This window comes from Xiphias gladius, chromosome 24 (assembly GCF_016859285.1).
Source record: "Xiphias gladius isolate SHS-SW01 ecotype Sanya breed wild chromosome 24, ASM1685928v1, whole genome shotgun sequence".
Lineage (NCBI taxonomy): Eukaryota > Metazoa > Chordata > Actinopteri > Istiophoriformes > Xiphiidae > Xiphias > Xiphias gladius.
In genome coordinates, this window is record NC_053423.1 from 25,526,334 (window position 1) to 25,537,479 (window position 11,146).

An 11,146-nucleotide genomic window follows, 5' to 3' on the forward strand; every position below is an offset into this window, starting at 1 on the left:
GTTATTATATACAGCCCAATAATATATGACTCTATATTCATACAGACACAGTTATTTCTTCTCATATTATATCACAAACCATGTAAAATAACAAGTGGTGTCATACTGAACTGTTACACCGAGATACAGATTTAACCGTCAGATTGTGTGTCCTGTGTTCAGGCCCTGCTGCCGACGTGCCTCTGAGCAAAAACCCAGAGAGTCTGCAGCGACGCGTCGTTCTGTGCGTTCGTCCGGCGACGGGTGAAACCCTCTGAGACGTCGCCTGAACCGGTTTGGCTGCAGCTCTTGTTCTCTGCCTGCTCTCTGCAGTACCAGCAGAAGACCAACGGCGCCTCCCGGTGGTGCCAGGATTTTATTCTCCTGTCCAGCCGGACAGATTTGTGCTCTCTATCCGTCTCAATCTAAAACTACATGAAAAACTGTGGTGTATTTTAACACAACACGGCTATTATTCAGTTGAACATATTTAAATTCCTTCTCTAGTTTGGATACAGACCAAAAATCCAAATGTGGTCTAATGAGAATAAATCAGGCTCCATATAACTGACTGTAGCTCTGCTCTTAAAACTCCCCGTGAAATAATAAAAAAATCGCTGTGTCATTGTAGATGAACTTATTTCAACGTGCTGCGTTTCTGCGCCGCCTCCATTCATCAACCCCTCAGTCTCTCATTAGCTGCAAATAGGAATGAACGAACCTCTTCATGTTCAGTGACCAGGGCTGTTTGACAATGAAGATTTATCTGAAGTCAGTCGCAGTCAAATCAGATGACGGATCATAGAAATATCTAGAATTTGGGTTCGCCGAGAAAGAAATGTTAGAAAATGCATTTGATCAGAAATGTGAAGGTGTCAGTTGTGAACTAGCCAGTGACACCTGGGAGGCCTCTGGTGAAACTGACAGAGAACAGGAGCTTATAAGAGCCTGGCCATCAATAATTCAAATGGCCGAGAACTGATGACGTAGAGCGACAGAGATTTGCTTGAAGTGCTGCACCAGCTTCACCTTCAGGCCTCTCAGAATCACCTGCGCTCTGCTTGTTGTGCGTTTGGTCTTCGTGATCTCGTCCGTGTCGCTCAGTGCAGATCTTCTGTGTCTGGAGGGAAAGTCTGTTCACACGGAGCGACACTGTCATCTGGTGGAATAAAGTCCAAACTGCACTTTATGTTGGCGTCTCCCTCTAAGGCTGGTGAAGAGCAACTTCACCAGCCTCTCGACAAATATCAAAGTGAGAAAAAATGCAAAGGAGGCGTTTTTCATCTTTATTTGATGGAAAAGAGACGGAGAAATCAAAGAGAAATGAGCTGCTGCAGAACTGAGACTTTCTGCCCCATTTCACCTGGAAGATCAGGAGCTCTGCAGCTCCTCTGTCTGAAGCATGAGGCACAAAAGGAAGAACTGAACTGGTCTGTTCTGGGATCAGAGTCGGTGAGTATGTCATTTTATTTCTTTGCTTTTTATCTATTATCTTTCTATATGGATGTGATGTTATTTGTTGCCTCGAGCGCACAATGCATTGCTACTGTTGGAATGATAAACCTTTTGTGAAGTCCATTTTGTGAATAAAGTTTTTAAAAAAGCTGTGAGCTACAACTTGAGCCCAGTGTTTTTGGCCTGGATCTGTTCACGTTCAGTCAAACTGTCCCAGTATAAGCTGCTGAACCAGCTGTGACCAGCTGCTGTTCTCAGTGTAGCCGTGGACGTTCAGACAACCGTCACCGAATCCCTGTGATGCTGAGGGAAACTTAAAAACAGGAGGATTCTGAATGAAGTTCTGCAGCCTCTTCTTCTCTGGTTTCTAGGTGGATTTCTGGAGGTTTATTTATCAGAGATCATGACGTCCTCAGGAAGTGGACGTCACACTGAATCACATCAACATGTGACTCATGTCCGTGTGTTCATGTGCATGTGTGTCTGTTTTAACATAAATAAAAGACGTGTTCAGAACTCAGATACCGTACGTCACCATTACAGGACAGTCCAGACCGGAGGATTGTAGAGTGACTGTTACGGGGACAAATAGCAGAATAAACCTCAGTAGAAGCCTTAACGCTGTTTAAAACCCACTGAAAGATTAGAAAAAACTTAATTTTATTTATAAAAGCAAAGAAAATGGTGATTCCACCGGGTTTTCTCCATCCAGACCACAACAGACCAGGTGCTGCTTAAAACCCCCCACATTTACTGTCAAACCCGGACTCAACTAATCTCACTTAAGTTCCTCTCAACTTTCAGCTGCGAATTGGAAGCAAACTTCAGCCTCGTGTGAAGCTCGGTAAAATGTCCGGCCGCCGTCGTCCGGCGCCGGCGGTTCCCGTGCTTTTACTCTGAAGGTCTAGAGTTTTTCCAACAGCCAGACACTGAACGAGCAGAGTCACGTCCGTCAACCTGCGGAGAATCAGTCGGCGACGCCGCAGAGCTCTGTCGTTGCTGCGCTGACCCGTCAGCAGAGATACGCTGGTACCAGGGCCGGTAACTGGAGCTGCGGTTAAAGGGTCAGCTGAGAACCGGGTGGTGCTGAACGTGTCCTGAGTGGCTGCCGTATTTTTTGTTGTTGTGTTCAGGTGCATTGTACCCGTGGACGTGTCTTGGTCACTGTGCGCTCGGTGTTTTATGTGAAGTCCTGCGGCAGAGCCTGTGACTCCTGTGTCAGCCCACATTCGGGTCACAGGGGGAACCATCGGTTTCTCTGTGTCTGAAACAGGCCGTCCTGTTGTTCTGGAGGTTTTTTCACAACCGATTCACCTGGATCAGAAAACATCCCGTCCCCTGGACGAACAGAGATGATGAGTCAGTTCATCGTCGACAGAAAATTAAAAACTGTGGCAAGCGCAGATCCAGAAAAACTGTGAATTCTCTTGTCGTGGTTTCTCAGATTTGAGGGTTTGCTGCTTTTCTTCGTCTTCATTATAATAAAGGGAATAGTTTTGGTTTTGGACCGTGGCTCGGACAAAACGGGACATTTGAGGACGTTGAGAAAGGGTGAACCTCACTGCCAGTCGCAGATCTAATCTTGCCGACTTTTGTGAAACTAGGTTCGGACATTGGTGGATACCAGACGATGACCCCTGAGAACGTTCGTGACCCTCTGACTTTTAATCTAGCGCCACCAGGAGGTGACAGACAGAACACTCGTGAAACTAGAGGCCGTCTCTTAGTAAATATATACTTTGAGCTTCATGCTAATGTTAGCATCACCGGTCCTCTACAGCTGTGGCGGGCACGGGGGACACGGTTTCTCTTCACTCCTCCCAACTTTCGATAGAAACGGCTGTTTCGTTTACAGTTTGAGTGGAATGCACCTTTAAGATTCCTGCCGTCACCTTCGCCACCCGGCACAAACCGAACAAAACGCAGAGGCAACAATAACACGAACCAGCTGGAGGGATCGAACCGCTGCAAACCAGGAACCGGACACTGCAAATAGGCAGGAAATCAATCAGCGCTGCAGCTCCTCGCTCGGCTTAAAGACCCCGAGCCGTTACACCAGAGCGACTTTCATTCTGTGCTGCGGCTTTCTGTCACACTCAGCTGGACTTCATCCTCCCCATCCCTCTGCTGAGCTGAGCTTTACTCAGCGATTAGAACAAAAAACTTTGAATTCCAGGATTAATCTGGTCTCGGAGAGAGAGGGAGAGAAGTTCGGCTGAGACGCTGGCAACACACACGAACACGTCGAGCCACGTCCATCGATATTTATTGATCGTGGTATCAGCTAAGTCACCGTTTCTGTTGAGCTTAAGGAGCTTCCTTTATAGTCTAAAGCCCCTGTAACGGATCGAGAGCAGGGAAAACCGTCCGAGCTGTGAGAATCCCACCGAGCCGTCTAACGATTCATCCGGTAGAAAGCTCAGAGGTCGCCGCTAGAACCGACCCGAGTCAACAATGAGGCGACTGAGAGAAGACTGAAAGAACTCCTGAGCAGGTACAAGTCCTCTGACGCTTCACCCAACGTTCAACTGGGGGAGTAAACAAAAACGAAACCTCGGAGCTCATTCTGAACTCGCTTGTATCGGACTCGCGGTTATTCTCACGATGAATGAATCTGCCGACTACGACCTGGAATCGATTCAGTGTTCGGTTTGTAAAACTGAACAAGTGAGACAGCTTCACGTGGTTTGGTCCGGCAGCTGCAGCCTGGAAGTGGTTCGCAATAAGAATAAAAGTCCCCGTCACGGAACGAGGGGACCCAGCCCTGACGGAGTCTGTGGTCCACTGATGAAAGTATGACAATATTGACATGGCTGCAGTTTTATGTTCTGAGTTACTGCTAATGCAAGTTATGAAGTAGCCGCAGGAGATGCAGCGTGTCTGTCGGCGAGCTCAGCTCCTTCGCTGCCGTTCATGGAAAACGCGTCTACAGAACAAGGCAGCGGCCGTTCTGGTCGTTTTCCAAACAGAGGAGCGATGGAAGAAGAAGGAGCGGCCACAGGAGCTGCTCGCCTCCACCTCCTCCGCCAGGTAACCAGCTCCTGCCGCTGTGCCCCGAAGGAAAAAGGCCGATTACCGCCCGACGTCTTTGAATTCTGGGACCCGTAGCACTAGACCACGCCTGCTGTTACCACCAGAAACTACGGGTGGCGCCAAATCCAGCAGGAAATCTCAGACGGACACAAAGCAGCAAACCCTCACATCTGAGAGGCTGCTTTCTTTTTTGTCCAGCGGTGAGAAGGAAGGAGGCGTGAACTCCGCTCCGAGGGGTTTAAACCGGCCAGGCGCATTAAATACGTGCAGGCGGATATAAATAACTACGACCTGATTATTGGAAATAACCGTGAACCAATCAGCCAATTATCAATGAAGACAACGTGCGACTCCTGTGACAACAGCTGACAGTGGGAATCCCCTCAGACCGAAGCCAAACTAGGAAGTTCAGCCTCGAATGGGTTTTCCCCATTGTTAACATCCATATCAACACCACCCCCACCTCCACCCTGACTCCCACCCTCACCCCCACCCCCACCTCCCACCCTCACCCCCACCTCCACCCTCACCTCCAACCCCTCCCCCGACCCCCACCCCCACACACACACACCAACGGAGCTGTGTTTTCCCTTGTTGCAGCTGCTGGGATGACGCCTCCAGCCCGCACGACTGCAGGCATGAACATTAACATCCTCTAATAACAGTCAGTGCAGCTGCGACACACACACACACACACACACACACACACCTTAAGACGGGGCCTGTGTGTGTGTGTGTGTGTGTGTGTTTGGGATAATCAGGTTTGCGGTGATTACAATCACGTCTCCTCTTTACTTACAGTAAAAGACAAACACCACAAAAACACTTCAGGGCTTGGACACAGTATTGAACCGTGATTATTATGGTCCAGTATTTATCCACCGGAGAGAACTGACAAGATGAGTTTCGTCCTGTCAAATGTCCCAAACGCAGATTTTTGGATCTTTATCAGGAATGTTCCTTTATGTTGGGTGATTATCGGGGTTGGAGCAGGAGTCTGGCGCGTCTCCTGCTAACGATTATCATCTGTGTGTCACAGCCTGTTGTGGGTGATTCCTCCCTTGTTTCCAATTAAACACCATTAAAACACATCAGTGAGTCACACTGTTGCTCTGGGCGACACGTTCCTTCATCACCACGGACACGCACACTGCGGTTTATTTGGACTCCGTCCCACACACACACACACACACACACACACTGTCCTGCTGCCACAAATGCCCACTACAGCACCAGATGTGGATTAATCCGCCGCTGAAAATAGTCCCCAACAAGCACTTTACGTAGTTTCCGCTATTTGTTTGATAAAAACTACAGTGAGCAGCTGTTTAAGGAAAATGACTGAGACTTTTTAAAAAGAATGAAACCACATGTTTGCGAGGAGTTGTTTTATAGGAACCAACGGGTATGATGTAGTGTCAGACAGGTGCCCGCAGGTGTTCTCAATGGGAAGGGGAGCTGGGTTATTGGAGTCCGTCAGCGGTTGGAGCTGCCGTGACACGTGGAGGAGAAAGATATACTGACAGACGGATGCCACACTTTGCCTCGGAATCGTATCTCAGTCAAATCCCCTTAAACCAGAGAAGAAGAGGCTGCAGAACTTCATTCAGAATCCTCCTGTTTTTAAGTTTCCCTCAGCATCACAGGGATTCGGTGACGGTTGTCTGAACGTCCACGGCTACGCTGAGAACAGCAGCTGGTCACAGCTGGTTCAGCAGCTTTTACTGGGACAGTTTGACTGAACGTGAACAGATCCAGGCTAAAAACACTGGGCTCAAGTTGTCGCCCAGTGTCAAACCCTTCCTCTAAGGTGTTGTAATGTATTCTGTATACTGGGTTTACCTTTGTCATCCGTCCCATTTCTTTCATTTCTTATTTGAGTTTTTCATTTTATCAAGCGGTTCTTTATCTTTTTCTCATCTCAGCCTGTATCTGTGATAAAAGCTCAAAACGAAATAAAAAAAACCAGCTGGAAGTTGAAAAAGAAAAAACCAGCATGTTAACACAGGAAACCAGCACGCTCTCACTCACACACACACACACACACACCTGATCACACACACTCCAGCTGATCCCTTCGTCAGTAAACTTCCATGCAAACAAAACCGGCTCCTCTCTGTCCCTCCATAGGTCTCCCCACGTCTCCATCATCACCTCCGTCTCCCAATGAGCTCGGGTCCATTGCTATAGCAACTGGTTGCCACGGGCGACAAGACACAGCCAGCGCCAGGCAGCATCCTCCTCACTGTTGTTGTCGAAGGCAGAGCGAGGAGAGGGAAGGCGCGGCGCAAGCAGAGCAGCAGAGGAAGACGCTTTTATCTCACCAAAATAAAACCAACAAAATTTAAAAAACATCCAATCAGAGGGCTGGATTCTCCTGCTCCTTCTGACGAGTGCTTCTGCTTCCAGCAGAGGATGAGAGGACGGTGACAACTTGTTCTTCCAGGAAAGTGTTGCTTCAGTGCTCGGCCGCGTTGGAGTGCAGGCAGTGACCCTGCTGCCGAGACCGAGACCGAGACCGCCGCCGCTGCGGCTGCAGCTGCAGGGTGAGTCCCAACTTACCTTTGAATTTCATTTTCAGCTTTTACCTGAATGGTGTCTGTCAGGCGTCCTGCGGGTCCAGGCTGTGAGGGTTCAGGGTGGTGCAGGGAGGTGAGTCGTGTCGTAGACCTCTGTGTGTGACGGGCGTGCGATGGCGTCTCCAGCCTGAAAAGCTGTGACGGTTTCATGTTGTTTACTCTCTGCTCCTAAAACCAAAAACTGTCTTCATCAGCCCAAAGACATTCTGTCAGGAGGACTTTCATCTGGGTATCTGAGGATTCAGATTCCTCACAAAAAGGCCTTTAAAGGAATCCAAAAGTCTTAAATTTCATCCACAGAGATCTTAATTAATTCCTCTAACCTGCTGAACGCAGTAACGTTTCTTATATAATGCTTTACTTTGTGATTTTAACAAAAACTGTCTGGAAAACCTCCGGTAACATTGTTGTAAAATTCACATGTGGCTCGTAAATAAACAGGTTATTTTTTTAATTGGTAAATCCATCCATCCATTTTCTGCTGCTTGTCCAGGTCCAGTTCATGTTTAATGATTAATGAATGATATTTTGGGAATTATCGCCGTATGCAGCTGGGAAGGACAAAAATGTGATGGAAATGTCAGTGAATTCATGCAGGGGGTAAATAATTCTGGGCCATATCATTGCTACTGCTTTTCATTCATATGTTTCATACTCCGATGGATGAAACAGGTATGAAATGCCACTAAGTGGCATTAGAAAGGTCTTCAGGTTAACTGGGGAACGTGCAGAAGCCCTGTGGTTTTTCTGTTGATTTTCTCCATGAATCTGGGGACTTTAGTTTCAGGAGGTGCAGGTCACCTGCTACAACTGAGGATAGCATGTTGGGTTCTTACAGTCCTTGTACTTTTAGATTTAGTATCGTGGAAACAAAAGATAAATGCAGAGATCCAGTTTGACGGTCTAGACGGCATTTAGATCAGCAGGTAGAGCAGTGGTGGGGGGTCAGGACCCTTGAAAGAGTCCCAAAATCAAAACCTGAGGGCTCACAAGATGAGACGCCACTTTCTGACTAGGCTCCGATTATAGCGGCCTCATCATCTGTAATTAATGGATTCATTAATGGCTAATAAATTATTCACTAAAGCTTCGTAGATCAGTTATGAGCCATTAATGAGAACGACTTCTGTGTTGCCTGGTTGGTCTCCAATGGACTGTTTGATCAGAAAAAAGCTGCAGGACGCCTGGACCGAAATCCATTGACAAACTGCAGAATTTTTATTATGGTAGAACCACTGGATCCACATCTGGGAGTGAAACAGTCGTTGGGTAATCAGGGCGAGGGGGCGCTCGCCTTGATATGAACACGCTTTAATTATGTGTGTGTGTGAGGGGGGGTTTGCTCTTTGGTCATCTCGTGACCGCTCAGATTTCATTCTTGGTCTGACGTGACAGCAAACTGAGAATTATGGGGCTTTACGAGACATCTGATGGCGTCGCCTTGTATTTAAGGACGGGCATGTTTCACAGACGGAGGCATTGATAGAGACAGGAACTGACCATGAAAATAACTGTCAGCTGTCGCCCAGTTCCCTTCACTCCTGTTAAAGAGATCAAATGAAGGTTTCTGGGAAATTTTCTCCCAAAAAACCAAACTAAGAAACAGCTAATGTTTCAGTTACTGTGAGAGCTGCTGTCAGTCGATGTTCTCGCTGGATCTGGTCGGATTTTAGTTCAGGTAACGGTCTACGGTCCAAGGCGGGGTTTTTAATGATCCCTAGAGGGGGTGTGTTTAAGCTAAAACCAGTTTTCATTTTGTCAACAAAAACTATCACAAACAAATTTCTTGGTGATCTTTTTTTTTTGCAATGAAAACGAGACTGAAACCAAATAAAAATTAACCATTGAAATCGAGAACTCTGACGACGAACTTGTCGTCAACGAATAAAAAACTATAATGTGAAAAACCAACAAGTGAACTAATGATAGTTTCAATGAAATGAAAAGTCGTGTTTTGTTGACTAAAATTAAAGTTGGCAAAAATAAAATGACTAGAACTTGACTAATTAAAATAAAGATTTTTGTCCGAATAATCCTGTAATCATCTCGGTTACCACTTTCTGATAGGGCCCCGTTTATAAAAGCTTTATAAGCTGTAATTTATGTCTTTATTAATAGTTAATAACTCATTTCGTAGCGCTCTGCTCTCTCTGTTTCCCTTTGGTCGAGCTCAGAGACAAAAGTTTAAAATGATTCATGTAAAAATCAGGTTTATTTGTTGAGCTGTTGGAGACGTTCAGGCACTGAGAGTAAAGTCAGGATGTTTTCAGAAATAAAGCCACGAATAGTTTTTATTTCCAGCTGAACTTCACCCAAAGTGCAGTAGAGAGAGGAAACCCAGACCAGGTCAGTATTTGCAGTGACCCCCTTTTGCCTTTAAACCAGCACCAGTTCTCCACGGTGCGAGTGCACAGTTTTTCAGGTTCTCGGCAGGTGGGTTGTTCCAGCATCTCGGAGAACCTGCCCCGGTTCTTCAGTGGATTCAGTCTGTCTCGGTGTCTCCAGATGGGACCAATGAGACGCCGCCTGATGGGACTGATGATGGAGAAGAATCTTAATGTCTAAAGTGCCTGGAACCTTTGCACAGTGCTGCAGGTTGTTTTGCACGAGTCCTTGTTTCCCTGAATCTCTGCAGCAGATGTGGTGAGAACAACGTTAGCGCGACTCATTGAGCCACAAGAGCCACATTGATGGGAAACACAGCAGGGAAGAAAAAGGAGAGGCGGAGAGAGGGGAGAAAAAGAGGGAACGATCTGAGGAAGAGAAGAAAACACAGACTAGTAAATAGATAGACAGGTAAAATGACAGAGAGAGAGAGAGCGACGGGTGGAGGTGAGGAAGGCAGGATGTTTTCTGTCTGCAGGAGAAAAGTTGCAGGTTTTAGCTTGTAACTCAGAATGAATCAGCATGTTCAGATCTTCTTGTATCTGTTTCCCGAAACTGAACAGACACGGATTATCCACCTGAGTGTCTGCTGAGGGGTTCGGGTTTTATCAGCCGATCCAGATCTGAGATCTGTTCGGTCAAGATGTCAAGTTAAGTTCAGGTGAGAAGAGGAAGCAGTGTTTGAGAACCTTCTCCTGTCACGCCTTCGTAGAAACGACAGCATGAAAATGTCTTTTACACCGGCAGAGGCGAAGGTGTTAAAACAGCGACGCCCACTCCATGGACACGTTTCGTCCAAAACTGCACGCGCTCAGTGCGAACCCGAGACTGAGCAGACGGGCGAAGACGGAGGGAAGAAAGAAAAGACGAGACAGAGGAGCTGTCAGAGTATTTATATCCACACCCAATTCTTTTAACTGCATTTATATTTAGATTTCTCATAAACTGATCTGTGTGTCTGTCCATATTTAATTAGAGACAGAAATAGCCTCTGAGAGACAAATGTAGACAAAGAGTCTGACGGAGAACAAGGGAGACGGACGAGAGAAACCGGTCGAGAGACATATGGAAATAACTTGATTACAGGAGAGAGACTCAAACCGACCAAAAGAGATGCAAAATGACAACCAAGGGACACTAGACGACCACGACAGGAGACAAAACAGCAACAAAGAGACACAGAACCACAAAATCAGAGACACACAAAACCACTCGGGCAACATTTTGCTGTACATCGCCGCAGGGGGCGGAGATGAAGCAGCAGACTGGACAACGCACTGAATCAGCTCAGAGGCCAAAAAGACATTTTAACACCAGAGAATCACAACAACCCAAAAATAGCAAAAAAATAAGGCAGCGAGGAGCAAGTGTGAAAGGGAGAGACAGAGACAAGAAGGAGACAAAGATGGATGGGGGAGGAGAGGCGGCGACAGTCCAACACTTCCTGGTATCAGATAGACAGATTTCATCAACAGCGAGATGAGACGCAGAGAAACTAATTACAGCGCTGGAATAAAGTGAGATGAAGAGTGGAGCCAGAGAGAGAGAGAGAGACAGAGCATCTTCAGCCCGAATCAGGCGGATTCATCGGAAACCTGGAGGAAACCAAAGCCTGGCAGACGAAAACACATCCAGTACGACGTGTTACAAATATATACAGTCTCTTCGGGCCCGAGCGATTGTCGTCTGCAGGCCAGCTGGTAAACTGAGATGAC